The sequence below is a fragment of the Athene cunicularia genome, assembly GCF_003259725.1.
Source record: "Athene cunicularia isolate RWA chromosome 12 unlocalized genomic scaffold, athCun1 chr12_part1, whole genome shotgun sequence".
Lineage (NCBI taxonomy): Eukaryota > Metazoa > Chordata > Aves > Strigiformes > Strigidae > Athene > Athene cunicularia.
The window spans coordinates 21,783,837-21,798,682 of record NW_020799116.1 but is presented as its reverse complement, the minus strand read 5'-3'; the positions used below and the strand labels follow the sequence as shown (position 1 = coordinate 21,798,682).

The 14,846-nt window shown below is 38.6% G+C and overlaps 1 protein-coding gene across 4 annotated transcripts in view; it reads left to right on the top strand.

Annotated features, from left to right (window-relative positions):
• The first annotated feature begins 397 nt into the window (after positions 1-397).
• The window catches only part of RAF1 (Raf-1 proto-oncogene, serine/threonine kinase), a 78,965-nt gene continuing 64,516 nt past the window's right edge, over positions 398-14,846 (top strand). For all 4 annotated transcript variants that reach the window (XM_026857259.1, XM_026857257.1, XM_026857260.1 and 1 more), the window contains exon 1: positions 398-498. The gene's annotated coding sequence lies outside the window, so the exon portion shown is untranslated. The remainder of the gene's footprint in view (positions 499-14,846) is intronic.

The window sequence follows — 14,846 nt, the reverse complement described above, 5'->3', positions numbered from 1 at the left end:
GTTACATTTGCTGGCGTCAAGCAGACTCTACAGACCACTGTGAAATACTGAATCTAAAAATAAAAGAGTGAAAAAGTATGAAACCAAAGAGAGTGAGATACTAAAATTCCAGGAAAACTGTAGAAAAGCTTGGAAGAGGCACATAAACAGTCTCAGGGGAAAACACTAACTTATTGGGGGAGTTTAAACTACGCCTATGAGCTTGCCTTTTTTAGCTCTGTCACCCATGTGACACTCGAGAGTTCAGCCTGTGGGTCCAGGTATTTCTGCTAACACAAAGAATGCATTAGAGCCTTTTGGAAAGGCAAATCGTTCTGTCTCAGCTTCGTGCCTTTGCTCTCCCTGAGAACTGTTAACCCCAGGTGCAGTTGGTTTCTGTTTGCACACATCCTCCCAGGCTGCCCCGTCTCAGCCTCCGGATTGCTCCTTCGGATCAAAGCCGCCACGGATGGTGCCAGCCAGCACCTCGCTGGCTGTGGGGAGAAGTTTCAGGCTCTGGTGAGTCTCAGGGGGGATGGGGTGGGGGGGGGAATATGATTTTCACAGCTTTTGCAGCGCCTTTAGTTGTACAGTGGCATATGGAGGATTAGTGAATCTGTGAACCCAGGCTAAAGGGTCGGGATTAAATACTTGCTGGACCTGCTTCACAAGGTTAAATTATTTAGTCTGAGATCAGATAGAAAAACCCAAGCACTGTTTCTAAGGGGCATTTTCTGAATCTCATGTAAAGAGTTTGGTGGGAATTTCCTCATTGTCTGAGGAAAAATCTAATAGTATTTGAAACTGTCTTTTCCTATTTAAATACTAAACTGACACAAGAATTGTTTTAACAAGTAGAAGTTGCATTTTTAAGTGCAACATTTGCTGTGGCTGTCCAGTCCCGATCTGCACGGTTCCATTTTAGGGTTTCAGACTGACTGTGTTCAATTTGTTTGTAAAAATTCTTTCTAGATTTGATCGAGGTCTATTTGCAGGAGACTTTATTTCAGCCTCCTTTTTGATGCTTTGAAATTAAACCCACGATCACTGTGAAGCTGAGGTTTAAAAGTAGATGTGTGTTTGCATAACAATGTATTATATATACACAATACTAGAGCTCCATGGCTACCCATAATTGCAGTGATAGTGTATCTGCAGTGGTAGCTCCTTGGAAGTTTGCATATAGGTCAGAAGTTTCCAAATGATGATTGCGATTATAGGTATTATGGACTGCATTTTCCAAGTATGCCACAGTTTAGTCATGGGACTCATTAGCATTCGTGAGAGCTGTGAAGTTCTGCTCCTTCATACTAAACTGAAAGTTCAGCTCTGTGTACCTGAACCAGCCCTGTTTCATGTTGCTGAGATATTGCAATGCCTTGTCTTACCTCTTACTTCAGTTTCTTAATGCATTGCTGCAATGGAGTCTATTGCAGTGGATGGAGCAATAGGACTCAGTACCTTACTTCCTTGGCCTTGCATGTTACACAATTTTTAGATTTGCTTTGGTTCTTGATCTCAAGTACAGTAGCTCACACCGTGCCTTCTAATGAAACCTGAAGTGGTCTTCTGCCAATATTAAGGTGGATATTTAAAACAGCATGGGTATTTTTGTTGGGGTTCCTTCTAGTGCTCTAAGACAAAACCTTTGTTTTCCCAGCTGTGTGACCTTGAAAGTACTTCACATGCAGCATTTTATGTAAGTTAATTATTTTTTAATAATATAGCTAAAATGAAATATTATAACAATTTAAAAGACACGATCCAAATATTTTAAAAACTGTACTGCTACTTTACAGTTCTTCATTTCCCTCATTAACTTTGTAGAACAATTTTGAACCTGTTTAATTTTATTTACAGCAGAGAAAAAGCTAATGGAACCATCAGGCGGGCACTTGAAGCTGGTTCACCAAGTCTCAGGCTGTGTGTGCTCTAAATAAAAACCACCCAAAAGTAAATGAGCAAAATGCCTGTTACTTACGCATGTGAACATGGCAGATTCCTTTATAGTTTTGCACAACATCAGGTTTACAACTTAATAGGTGATTAAATGCACCTGACGGTGAGAGATTCTGGGAGTACAAAGGAACTAAACACATGGCTGTGTTCCTGCACAGCCCACGGAGTCGGTGGGTCAGGTGCATCCCAGCTCGGGGCAGGGTTTGTGTGCGGACTCACAGCCCCTATGGAGTAGCCCGCAGGCCAAGGCAGGATCCACGCCCCGATGAGCCAGGCACTGTACCCCTAGAGCAGAGGTTCACCTTCTTGCTGTTTGGCCCTGCTAGGCTCCCGTGAGACCTCATCTAACTATTGTTTCAGCTACAGAACAAATTCTTTGAAGCCTGTATTTAATAAAGATCAGTGAATAGGCTGAATTTCTCATTAGAACAGAAAACTGTCAAATTCACCCCCCAAGGATTTAGGTTTTACATTTTTTTTCCTAGATAGTCTGAGGTTTAATACATTTCAGCTATTTATTTGGAATTCATTTTAAGGAAGTAACAGTCACTCATATCCTCTGATAAAAAAAAAAAAAAAAAAAGCTTTTTGATGACTGTCCACAGTTGGACAATATCTGGCAGCAGGTCAGAAGTTGCAAGAAAAGCAATAATATCCTCCTTTATCAAAGCCTGTGTCAGCCAGGACATTCAGCACACAGGAAGGTCTGGAGTTTCTGCCTGACTTAGTTCATCGGCTGCCTCAGAACGGTAACTGCTCTTAACTACCTCAGTCATGTGTGTCCAGGTTCTCCCTTCTGTGTATCCACATTCTTGTGAAATCCTTCCTCAACGCTCAGTAAAAATAAGTTATTACATGTGTTGGATGAAACCCTAGCCTACTTTTTCTTATAGCTGAACCAGAGGTTAAGACAAAAGGTAGGGGACATGAAATACCAATATTTCCTTTCCAAAAGGGGGAACTGAGGCAGAGGCTAAGTAAGTTGCTCAAGGACACACAGTTTCCATGAGTGGTGAGGGAACCTAAACAGACTCACTGAAGCTCACAGGAAGCTCTGAGTAGCATAGAGGAAGAGACAGGCAGGCCTTTGAACCAGAAAGAACCAATGTAATGGTAGGACAGAATGATGTCAAAATAAACTGATGTTTAGGAGCACTTGAAAGAAGGTCAAGGTCAGCAAAAAAGAATTGTAGAAACCTGAAAGACACTTAGCACAGTCCCAGATCTGTTTCAGGAGTGAGGAAACCACACGATAGGAATATCACTTATCTTTTTTCTTCATCTTATCTTCTTGCTGATATACCTTCTAAGTAAAGAGCAAATGTATTAAAAGTCTCGTGGAAAGTCTGGGCGTTGTGTTCTGCCTTTATCACATGTCTTTGAAAGCACAAACAGTGATCACGGGGCATGCTCTGGGGAACATGCAAAACTTCCTTGAGAGGTTTGATGCAGATGTTTAAGTTGCAAGGCTTCGATGTTTAAGCTCTCTCTCCAGCATGAGAAAGAATAACACGTGCAGTCTTGGCCCCTTGCAGTCCATGTAGAAGCCCATTCTGTTAATCATTTCAGTCTGCTAGGAACTGTAAATGGACAAGTAATTCAGCCTCTAAATAAAACCAATGGATGTCAAGCAAGGAGAACTTTATCAGTCTACAAGCTGTCAGTAGACACATCCTTAACCAAAGTAATCAAACCACCAAATTTGAAGCACTTGCTTGAAAGGCTGGGCACACTATGCCTTCAAATAAATACTTGGAAAATGCTTAACAGTGTGAAGTTTACTATTTTTCCTTTTGAGCAATTGATTTCTGCTATTTTATCCATATGGACACACACACATGCAGACACAATCAGCTTAGGGCAGAGACCCAGCACGAAAATTTACAGCCCAAACAATCTGTTGGCAAATTAACAAGCAACAGAAATCAGTATTTTGTTTGGAGATGTCAAGTGGGCATGATTATCTATACCACCTGGATGTAGAGTGTGTATTAGGTGTCATGTTCTCAGACAGCTTTGAAATGTAGTTTGCTGTCTTTACATGTAACTCCATCTGTTATTCTGTATTTTTCTTTGAGTTGTATGTAGCCATAAACGTTTCACAGAAGTCAGCTAAGATTTTGTTAGGAGAGTTGTCTAAGGCAGCGCAGGTGTCTCTGCACGCATTTTCACTACTGTCAGCAGCAGGCGCTACCCAGACTGGCACTGACAACAATCTGAATGTGTGCACACACAGAAATGTGTGCTGCCCAAATTCTTTGGTTATTGGGTGGTCATAGAAACATTAGTAATTCAAGATCTACAGTGCTGAGCAGTGTCTATTGACCTCTACACCACCTTTACCTGTTGCTATATTTTAGGCCCACGTAATCAGTACAGCAGAGTTAGGACTAGCCTTCCAAAGATCCAGGTCACAACTCTCTTTTACTGGTTTCTGAAGTCATTAACTAAGGTAGCAACAGAGTTCATTTTGTATGGTGTCCTTTATTTTTTGCCTTATTTTAAAGAATGATTCCTGGAGCGTGTTGAATGTGTTGCGTATTGAGTATTATTGAGGCTGGAAAGCAGCCAGAACAGCCAAGGAGCAAAACTTCTAGGCACTTTTCCATATCTACAATAAAACTCAAGTCTCTAGCAAAGTTATCTAAGGAATCCAGGCTGAGAACAACAAATGAAAAAGGAATGACACAGACAGGGCTGTGCTATAAGGAAAAAAAAAAAAGTTAAGCATTTTATGATTTTGGACAAAGTTTCCTGCACAGTTATATCACTACATTGCTTTTACTACTCAGAAAAACCTGTGTCAATGTACTGCCCCTTCAGCACCTACATCCAGACTCTCATTCTCTGGCAACCTGGGTAAATCAAAACGATTTTGGAGAGACAGATCAAAAATTTTTACCCCCCCTTGCCCATTCATGTGTGAGATAGGCTATGGTCTTTTAGCCAAGGACCAAAATGTTGTGTATACTTCGATCCAGTATTCTAATGATCTGGTGCCTCAGCTATGGTACAATTTGTTGAGTGTTGTAACCATGCTTCTTTAAAAACAAGAAGGCTATGCTTACTGTGTTTTGAATGTTAGAGTGCCTTTCAAGACAAAAAAACACCATTGCTCTATGACCAGTGCAACTAAAGCAGTTTCACTACAGATCTGTGTGGTCTCATCCATAAATCACCTTTTATACCCACTATAATAAATAAGGATATATTAACTGTGTTTCTCATTTCAGTGTCACCCCCACAGGGCAAAAACTGTGGCTAATTCAGCTTTAGGTAAATGGTGACTGGCCAGCCTGTGATAGTAAATAGTACAGTGAACAATGGTTGGTTTCTGAGTCCTTCCTTTCCTTCAGCTGGGGAATGAACATGGTTCCTTTTTCTGTCTTCAGTTGCTGACTTCCAAGAAACCTGCAGAAATCTAATTATTTCTGAGACCTTGGCTCATGTGTCAAATAAGTTTGAAATTTGGAGCAAAAAGATAGACTGAACCATTACATAAGTTTCCTCTCTGTAGGAAAGCAAGCTAATCAAGATTGTTCCATGAAAAGCCCCACACCCAAATGACTGGAAGTGCATTTTTTTTCCAAACATAGACCTATGCCAAACACTAGCCATCAGAACCTCTTTGCCCCGTGTCCTTTTTCTTGGCAGTGATACATGTTTGTGTTTGACAATGAAGCGCATATGGTTTGTCATCTGCTTTGAAGAAGCAGCTTACAAGTTAATAGTCACAAGTCTAGTTACATTCACAACTTCAATTCAGTTGAATCCAAATCATTAATAGATTACCATTTGTCAGGCTGTAGGAGAAAGAATAACAACATGGAAATGTGGTAAGATTTTTTTTTCCAGAATGTTAGGTTACTGTACTTTTTCCCTCTAAGCTCCAAAGCTATACTGTATTTCATTTCATTGGCAGATATCCCATATTTCTTCAAAATCTGAAGTGAAAAGATTGGGATGAGTATTTTGGGTATTCCTAGTATGTTAGATTAATATTGTTGGCTATCTACTCTGCATACCACGATTAAGTCAGCACTCCCTCAGCTGCTACAGCTATTCTGGATTCTGTTGCAGTTGATGTGGTTGCTACCTACTTAATTTTTGAAGTTCAAATGTGGGGTTTTTTTTTCCTGGTTTTTGCATGTTCCTATAGTATGGAATGTGCTGTGTGCTGGGGTGCTCTGTGTTCCTTTCAGTACCTCTCTCTAGGTGGGGGAACACAATACTGACTGTAATTTTTCTCCTAAGCACAAAGATACAGTAACACTCCTTCTGGGAAAGCCAAATGAGGGTAGTGGTGCTGTATCTAGAAACCAGAGCCGTAGCTGCATGCAAAGCCAAAGGATAGACCACATTTGCAAGAAAATGAACTGTGTTCCCTTTGCCACTGAACTGCTACTTGCAGAAAATCCTACTGTATTTATGCAGTTCTCCCACAGAATATGTTTGGGTTTATTTCATTTTTAGTCATATTGCACTGGAAGTTTAATTGAATACCTGTTTATATTGATACTCAGAATTATATTAACTTATACAAGTAGATTCAGTTTGATACTCAAATTTAATATTTGCTTATTTTGATTCCAGAAGATGTATGGAAGTCCCTGCTTAAAGAACCTCATGTCTGAGGATCCTTAGCTTCTTCACTCTTTTGAGTTCTTCCAACCAGGGATCACTCTTTTCTCCTGCCTTAGATTTGGTGTGCATCAGCTTTTGTTACCCTAGAACGTATCAGGTACCAGTAAGTGTTGCGGGCTTAAGAGAGAAACCTTCTTACTTTGAAGGCAGCAGAGAAAGATTCCAGAATTCTCTCACAAGGTTTTATTCTACTCTGTCCTGTACCCTTATTCCCTTGCAGTACAAGAAAAAAGCCTAAGTAGTTCCATAAAGAACGTGGACATCCCTCTGGTGTCCAAACACTCTGGTATGTCAAATGATTGTTTGGTTAGGAAAAAAAAAAAAATTAGAAATCAAAGTTTTGGCAAGCCCTGGGTTTGCATGCCCCAAACACCAGGTAAACACCTGCACAAATATTGTTTGCATACAAACACAACTGTGTACACAGAAGTCTGGAAAAAAAAATCTAAAAGCTGAACCGCGCTGTAGAATCCAAGCCCCAAATCTCCATCTTTTACAGTATGTCATTACTGAAGTAGTGATAAAGTAATTGTATTAAAGGAAAAAACAGAAGAAATATTTTTGCTAAATGATGATGGATTCACACCCTCTGACACTGGGACTTTACTAGCATTTTTAACTAGCTGACTGAATTTTATGGACAGGTATTTTTAGCTGCACCTGTAGGCTGGTTTTGGTTTTGTAAAATGTCTACACACATACCTACAATCTTTTAAACTTTCCCACTGTATGCACGTGCTGATCAAAGCAGCACTATACACATAAAGAATCATCTCGTAGAGATCCCTGCCAACAAGCTATCTGAAAGAGAATGTTCTGCTTTATAATATCCACAAGACTGACAATGCCCTACTCTCTTTCTTAAAACAGGGAACCTGCAGGTGGACAATGCAGGACTTAAGCTGTTCCTAAGCAGAGGTCCCAAACATGTCAACTCTTCCAAACCTGGCATGTTATGTCAGAGACTGGTTCCCACTGATCATGCATAGTATACATTTTATAATCCAAGTGTGAACTGAAATGGGGAAAAATTGCGTGAATTTATGGATACCAGGACAGTATTTTCTTAAACTGAACTGAATTGAGTCTTCCCAACCGCCAGCTTTTTTTTTTCTCACTTTTACTTGAGTTACTTTACTTCTTATCACATACGTGGGAATAATTATACTATTTTTAGTAGGAAACTAGAATTTAATCTGTTTGTCTACCAATTCACCGGTACCTAAAAAAGCTGGCTAAAACTGAGTATTTTCCCCCAACTTTCATATGGAAAATTATTCACTCTTTTTTGTTAGGAAATCTATAGTGGATTTGAGACGAAACTTGTAGTTATGAGAAGTAAATGACATGAAACAGAAACGGAAAACAGATACAGAAAAACAGTTTTGGATACTTCAGGCAGAGAAAGCAGTGCTTTCTCTATCTATCTATAGTCAAGGCTATCCTAGACTTTCTTTTATAAATATGGTACTTTCTGTGCCTTCCAAAAGCTGAACTTCAGGTACTTAGGAATGATTCTTTTTCTGGCGTCTAGCTCAGACTTAAAGATATAAGTGATCTTTTAGTTGATCTCTTGATGGGAATCACAGTTGGGAAGGTGAATATTTTACCAGAAATATAAAAGAAAAATTTCATTAAGTTTACTTGTGTGCTGAAATGGCTTTGTGCTTCAGACAAAGGCGATACCAGCAAACATTGTCAGCATGCTTTGCAATGTTTGTTCTGCATTGTCTAGATTGTGAACCTTTCACTACAGGATTTTGCATTTGGCTTACATGCAATGTGCCATTTTTAATTTGAATGTGCATGGATATACACCTGCACTGGTAAGTGGAGACTTGCTAGCAGTACAAAAAAAGGCTTGTCCAGAAGCAGACTGACTACAAATGGTTTACTGGGGGAAGGCTGTGTAGTTCTAGTGCAGTATTATCTTTCCCAGTAGACCAGATGGGTAACATTTTAGGGAAACATTTAATCTCCCCACAAGAGAATTAACTTTCTTTCTACCCAAAGCTCATGTATATTGAGTGAAAAGCCTGATTTGCCTTTGTCCTATACTATTCTCAGGGTTCTTGTCTACGTTCCCACATGTGGAACAAGGCAGAGGCCACACTGAAAGAATGAGCATGATAATTAAAAAAAGAAAGGAAGACAGCAAGCCTTTGCCTCCCGTCTATGCAGTTGCAGAAAGGAGAAGTCCATGAAGCTGCTGCACTGCAGAACATACGTCTTAACAGAGGAAACAGCTGAAGAAAAAACACTGTCCTGGTCAGAGTGGTTCCACCCTTTGAGAAGCTGTGTGTTGACCCTCTAAGTGAGAGGGCAGACTTTTGTCCACTGACAGACAAGTAGGCCGCCCAGCAACCACCATCTTAATCTGGAGAAAAGAGACAGCTGGTAAAGACAGTATGTCTCTTATCTGCCACTCAGGATGCCCGCAGGAAGAAGAGGCTATAGGAACAGCTGAAGGAACAGAAGGCAGGACAAATTCAGTTTCCTAAAAATGAGGAAAAGGGAAGAAGAGTTAGTATTTTAGTTCAAGCACACCCCCCCCCCCCCCCCCCCCCCCTTTTTTTTTTTTCTGCCATAGACTCATTATCACTGCATGCTAATTTGCATTTAATACTGCAGCCTCCTCCCCACTGTCACATATGCATTGACTTTTAACAGATACACATATTAATAGCAAAATCTTTTCAGATTGTGACAGCTGAAGATATTTTATTGTATTTGCCTAAATGCAAAGTGCCAAATGCAAAGTAACAAGAATAACTCTGATTTTGCAAAATGGGAAAGAAAAAGTGGGTCAAGCTTAAGTGTACTCGTTGCTGATCTGCTGAATTACTAAGCACCTGAAGCTAGTGAGTCGCAGCAGCAATTGCAATTGCTTGTTGAGGTTCTTCTTGCCTTATTAAATCAAGTCAATACTTGCTCAATGATCAGAATCTCTCTCAGCTTCAGTCTTGTGTTGGAGCTCAGGGGAGGAAACTTGCATGCAGGCTTTACTGTTCTTATAAGAACTAATAAACAGTATAAAAATGGAACCATGAGCGATCTGTCTTGCCTGGGGATATTATTGAAACCTGGTTATATGTAGATTCATTCTTATTTGGTGATGGCAACTCCCAATCTGAAGTCACCTGTAGCAGATGAGGAATTCCTTGGGTGTATCAGATACTTCATTTACCTTTGGGCAGATACCAAGAAAAATTACAGGTTAGTTAGCTAGTTCAAAAGGGAAAAAAATGCATTGCAATTAGAGAGCCCATTATAAGCAGGAGACTAATACCTGCCAAGCTGCATTCTGGGATGTTGGGATCTGTTCCCAATGCCATCAGATGACAAGCAGAAGAAGATGGAGTAAGTACAAGGCTTTGATTTTGAAATTATATACATAAATATATATACATATATTATTTTTTTTTTATCTGAGGGAAGATTGTAATCACTATTTAATCAAAGATAATGTTTTCAAGGTGCAGAAGCATCTCTGGTCTTCTTAAGATTATATATTAAAGTTGACTATATACTTATAAACTGTTTTCTTATGAGCAAGGGTTTCAGATTGTGGATGCTGTTTTACTTTGAACAGTATATCATATATTGCTCACTAAGTACAAAAATATATGGTTACTATCCTGAGACAGCTAAGTATTTAATATGTAAGTGGGTACTATGTTGGTGGTGAAAAGCACATAAACACCATAACTTATTTTACACATAGAGACAGCACTAATGTTTTGTTTCCACAAGGTAAATGAGACCCTTGTGAGAGTTTTGCATCCAATTCAAATGTATTCAGCTCATACATTAAATACTGTTTAGAAATACTTTGTAAGTGAGCAACCAGAACTCAGGAATTTACACAATCCCTGCAGTTAGTTTACAAACTAGTGGATGTGCAGCCTAACTGGCTATTTTATTTTCCTCTGCTCAGATTAACTCTTTCCCATCAAACTTTCCACCCCTATACTGTGCATGGTAGGTGACACTTTGGGAGTGTATGGGCATGTAGAAGAGGGGATTCTTGTAGCAATTATTTTCCTGAGAAACTACTGCAAGATTTCATTACAGAAGTCAATGACCATACGTACTGAGATGAAAAAAAACCCAAACAGGTTTGATAATCATTCCTTTCACCTAATGTAATTGAAGGAACCTATACCTGAAAGACTAGTAAGAATGCTCACATTTAGTGATACTTTATTATTATTGCATTATTATTTTTAGATTTACACAAGATTCAATTCTTTAAGAGGAGTTGTAATCTGTCTGGAACCCAATCACCTTTGCGTATGTGAGTGAATGCTGGGGAAATCACTTCCCTTTCACTTCTTTATTCTGTCAACAAAAATCTTTCTTTGAGCACATTTTAATACACAGATGTCTGAGATCACATTAGGATAATGAAAAGTATCCTGCTCCTATGTTGTTTTTCACATTGCTGATTCTTTCTGCTGTAGAGAGGGAAATAGTAGCCAAGAGATGTGAGAGTGCAACTGAACCAGATGTGACTTGAGCATCTATTGTAGAAAGTGGCTGCAACATAGAGGAACTGTTTCCTCTGGCTACAAAAGTGAGAGATGATAATAGCTACCTTTTTGCAGATAGGCAGCCCTCTATTTAAAAATCAAGTGTATAGTATCCTGCCTTGCTGATTGATGACACATCCATTTGTCAGAATAGAGCTGCAAGACCTAGTTTCATGTAGTGTTGTGAAAAACAACCCAAAACCTGATTTAATTCTACCTAACCCACCCGCTTCAGCCTCCCTGCCAGCCCCCTGGATTTAATTGCTCCCTTGGATCTTGCAGTGAGCGCCTCCCGCAAGGTGCTCTCGAGCACCCTTCTGAATCTGGTTTCTCTCATAGGCTTTGCAGTTGGATTCCTTCACGTATTGCCAAAAGCTCCCAGTTCTTTCCTCAAAGTCTCAAAATCCAAAATAAATGTTTTGCCTTCCTTTTTCTGGTTCTTTCTTTGACCCAATTCTCCTTGCAGACACAAAGCTGAAAGAATGCCGTGGCAGCCTAATTTCCTTCAGGAGTACAAAAGCAATTAATATTGTTTAAACAGTTAATGAATCTGTGAATTTTCAACTCTCATGAGCATATGCTACTTCTATTCAAAGATTATTTGCTAACAAGGGCTTGTGGAAAATTTATTATTTCACTGAAGAATTACTCAAATTCTTGAGTGCAGGCTAATGAAGAAGAACTGTTACATAAACCAGAGTCAAGTTTCACACATTTAGGTCTTAATCAGAAACTCATGCAACATTTTTTTATATAATTGTCCAGATTCAAATTTGATTGTCATACCACTTAAGTCTAAATAGGTGCCACGGTAGATAATAAGCACTCATATTCTAATCGGGATCGTTGTAAATGAAAGAGATTACTGACAAAAGCGTGTATTTATGGACAAAGATACCAGAGATGAACTGTGGAGTCAGTACGACCCTCATTCTTTGATACAGAGCTTGCTGAGATGAATGCTTTGTGCTTGAAGTACCAGCGTGGCCTTGGCAATACTACTTCTTACCCAGTGTTTGCCTCTCTCCCCATTTTTCACGCCCACCACACCTTTATATTATTAATGATCAATTTATACGAAAAATGTCACTTATGCTATTGCACCCTGCCCCTTTGATTATGACAAACTGCACCAAGTCCCACCGTTCTGTATCCTGTATCTCCAAATGTGAGTTGATGCATACTCAATAGAGACATTTTGTCTTCAAAAGACAGCTTTTTATTCTCCCGGTTTTAATTACACATGAAACTCGGAGATTTATAAAAAGATATGATCTCATTGCTTAAGTGTCTCCAACTAACAGTGAATTAAAACTATTTTTCTTATTCAACAAGCAAAATGCGGTATTTCTCAGCTCTTTTCAACTCAGTTGTGGAAATCTTAATGGAATATTGGTAGCTTTTACATCCATGTTGTGCTGTATTTTAAAAAAAAACAGATGGGAAACAAAACCACACTGGCTGTGTCAAAAGAATTTTGATGGACCCTCTTCTGTGCTGTCGTATTAAGACACAGAATATTCAAGTCAGTCTTCCACTAGGGGAGGGAAAAATTATTGAGAAACTGGGTGATGTTTTTCTGAAATAATTTTAATTTGCTGTAAATCAGAAAATGCTGGTAACTATGCCCAGAGATTGAAATGTCCATTAAATTCTGTTAGCAGAACAAGTTCCTATATCAGATCAAGTTCCTTCTTGAACAGTTCATATATCAGAAACATCAAACCTCTTCAAATGTTGCACTGGAGTTACCTGCAGAGGGTGTATCAACACTCCCAGTGAAGGTTGTCTTAGAGGATTGGTAGGCATTTCTTTCTTTAATGTTGTTCCGTATCTAACGGTCAATAAAACTGACTGGAGTCATCATAAGCATAAATACTTACAGTAGCCCCCAGGGAATATGTATCTATTAAAGATGCTTTCTAGGTTGACAGCCATAATAACTGTTATTTCTACTTGTTCTACCTATACTAAAACATGGCATGGATATATTGTGATCACATCTTCTCTCGCAATGTAACATATATTGTAAGTAGTTGAATGAAAAAAGACTTATTATGTATCTGGTTTGAAGTAAACACAAAGATAATTTAAAACATCCAAATTCTCTTGTGTTGATATCGTTTAACTGCTTAGAGTCCCATAAATTATCACTCGATGGGATTTAAGTTTCTGCTTCAGTGGAATTTGTTGGGTAATATCAAAAGCAACTGAACAAGTTAAGAATGAACAACAGCTTCCAATCTAACTATAGCGTTCAATACTGAATTTTCCACATAAATTGTAATTGCTTTCTAACAGGAAGCAAAAGATATTTAATCTCTTTCAGAAGAAGTAGAAATTAGTTGTTCAAAGATCTAAATCTATTCATATGCAAAGATTATTCATCTATAAATTGCATCTGCTTTCAGTGTTAGATTACTCACTATACCCTGAAAATAACTGCAAACCAGTAGAGAATGCTTAATTTCTTTCCAGTTAATTACCTATGCAAAAATGCATCTGTTGGATGACACAGATGAAGCTCATGATTTTCAAATATTGCCTTGACCTACACAGCGATTACTCAAAATGTGTATCTGTTCAGAAAGAGAACTCATCAAGAATCTTTCAACAAAATGATTTTTTTCATTGGAAAATGAGATTCAAAGCCAAAAGTTTTGCACGGAAATTAATTTTGGTGAAGCTTTTGTCAGGAAAGGTTTCAGTGTTCCAAGACAAAGTTTCTGGTTTAGATGAGACATCCCTTCATTCCAAATTATCAAATACTGTAAGCCAACTGCTTGGGACAAAGCAAGTTCCAGAAGATTTATATAAAGTAAACCAGCTCCATCAGGAGAGACTGAAAGACCTATTGAAAACCAGCCACCAGAGCTGGGTTTGGGTACCCAACTTGGTTATGGCAGAACCTGAGGAGTTAGCATGTAATTAGGAGACTTTACCCCTTATGTTTAAATTAGTAAAACTAACTTTCTTTAAAGCAGAAGCATCCTGTTTGAGACTTTTGTACACAGCACCACAGTATTCCTCATTTTTTCAAGGGTTTTCAACCAGCTCCTGCTACCATCCCTGTTCACATTAAATAAAAACTAAAAGACCAGATTCCTCCCTCTCTAGTATGCTTTGTGATGGGAAAACATGAATTATAATTCATTTTTCTCTCTTCCTTCATGGTCTAGTCTTGGAGACATCACTAAAAAGGAGAGATAAAAGGAGAGATTAAACTTTTTTTCAGTAAGAGATTATTGTTTACTGTTTGTAGAGCTGCTCTCTCAGAATAATTTATTTATTACTTCAAGGCTTAATGAAAATCTGATTAAGTTTTACTCTGAAGTGTTCCCACAAAAACTTGTACTGAAAATCTCTTGCAATTGATGTTTTCATCAAATATTTTTATTGTTAAGTTTATAGAAGGACAACCCAAGAACCATATGAGTATGAATACCTAATAGATATAGAGTGGAACTGATTCTTGAAGAATATACAAATACATAGAGGATAATAGTTCTTGACATTACAAGGAATTGTATACGATTTTTAGATAAACAAGTTTCTTAAATGAAAGTGTTAAAGCAGTAAAAAAAGAAGGAAGGAAGGAAAAAACAAAGATACTAATGTAAATTTACATACAGAATGAAGTGGGCAACAGATAAGGCAAAACTTGTTTGCAGTATTGTGGAGGCAGCTATGGTACAGTGTTTACCTCATTTACCTCAGGCAGTCTGTCTCACC